Genomic DNA, 1,713 nt, shown 5'->3' on the forward strand with positions numbered 1-1,713 from the left:
CACAATAACTTTTCATATAAGACATATACCATACAAGAAATTTTACTTGCTGATAGAATACATATGGATGTGGACCTTGTTTACATTATATTAAATTATAAATCCACACACACACACACACATTATATATATATATATATATATATATATATATAGATATATATATAATATTAACTATATATACTACACACACATACATACACATAATATGGGCGTACGTGTATAGAGGTCTGTCGTGAGATTGTTAGTATATAAACACGTATGTGTGTTTGATAATACTACATACATAAATAATAGCAACAATACACGTGCCATGTGTACCTATATACCAACAAATGTTTGCAATCATCATTAACTATAAGTAATCGTTTTTTCTTTCTTTCTTTCTTTACACAGGAGCCCCAGTTAATTAGCCGAAACACTACCGGTAATTAAATCATACACCATACATTCTGGTGGTAATTAGTTTCCGTCACTTTAAAATATAACGTTAGGGGCAATTAACTTTACTCGATAGATTTCTGAAAAGAAAAAATAAAAATTTGATTTGATGTAATGTCATTAACAAACCCTTCAGCTGATTTACTGAGTGTTTAGATTTTTCCTGATAAGAGTTTGTTTGCATTATTAACTGCAATTATCATTTCCCTTACCTGAATAAACATTTGGGATGAACATGAAATTCACCGGGTTATTAAAGGCGATTATGAAAAAAAACGCACATTAAAATTATTTATTGCTTAATGCATAATGTACATTTATGAAAAGAATACATTTCAGTAAAGAGCTACATAACATTAGCCTTTTTTAAAGCTAATATAAATAAGGGGTTGCTCTTCTCTTTCCATAAATTATCTCAATGCTTGTCATTTTGGGTACGTTCTCCGGGTCGATGTCTTATCTAGTTCGTCAGTTATTTATCTTCCTTCTGCTTTTCCTGAGGTAATAAACACACAGGAAGATCGGCACCACCAAGAGAAGAACATCGACCAACACTCCGAACACCATCTTGAGAACAGCTGATGGATGATCTGCTCCGCTCGCTTTGCCGCGTGTCCTCGAACTGCCTGGCTTTCGATAAACCAAGAACGATGTTCTTGAGATTTAATGTCCGATGAAAGCGGGAGAATAAATGGAAGCAATTCTGCGATATTGTGTCTTCTTACCCGGTAATCTGCGACAATGAGTCTATTATTTTCGCGGTTAAGCAGCCCTTTTCTCGATTATCCGTGAATTTTCAAGACGATATTGTTCCAAATATCAAGGGTGAACGCCGAGGAGTTGCCGCCATCCACCTCCAAATTGATCGAGCGAAAACCCTTGGCTCTTGGTGCCTCTGCAGCTTGAAGTGCCTTTCTTCTCACTTATTCCAAGTCTTTTGTTATGTGGTTTGGTTTACCTTGTATTTACCGTCTTTCACTTCATTCGCTCTTCCTTAAATTTTCTTTCATGATATTGACGCAAAAGTTTGCACAGATTGGCTCGCTATATTTCACTTAGTTCTAACCACCATTTATATCGATAGATCCCAAACTTACTGGTATTAAAAAGTTATGAAAATATGCTAAGTCAACAAATACGGCTTACACAATAAGCAACACAAATAAATAATGAATCACCTGATATTGTGTATCCAACAAGAGAAATGAAAAACTAGATTATTTCTTCAGCATCGATACACAAAGGGTGACTTCTCAGTTCCGCTTTGTATTA

General features: G+C 34.7%; 1 long non-coding RNA gene across 1 annotated transcript in view; it reads right to left on the minus strand.

Annotated features, from left to right (window-relative positions):
- Window positions 1-719: 719 nt before the first annotated feature.
- Window positions 720-1,713, minus strand: part of LOC135217421 (uncharacterized) — a 293,265-nt gene continuing 292,271 nt past the window's right edge. Inside the window, exon 3 of the long non-coding RNA XR_010315128.1 lies at window positions 720-1,713. This exon is cut by the window's right edge and continues 259 nt beyond it. This is a non-coding gene — a long non-coding RNA (uncharacterized LOC135217421).

The sequence above is a fragment of the Macrobrachium nipponense genome, chromosome 7 (assembly GCF_015104395.2).
Source record: "Macrobrachium nipponense isolate FS-2020 chromosome 7, ASM1510439v2, whole genome shotgun sequence".
In the NCBI taxonomy this organism is placed as follows: domain Eukaryota; kingdom Metazoa; phylum Arthropoda; class Malacostraca; order Decapoda; family Palaemonidae; genus Macrobrachium; species Macrobrachium nipponense.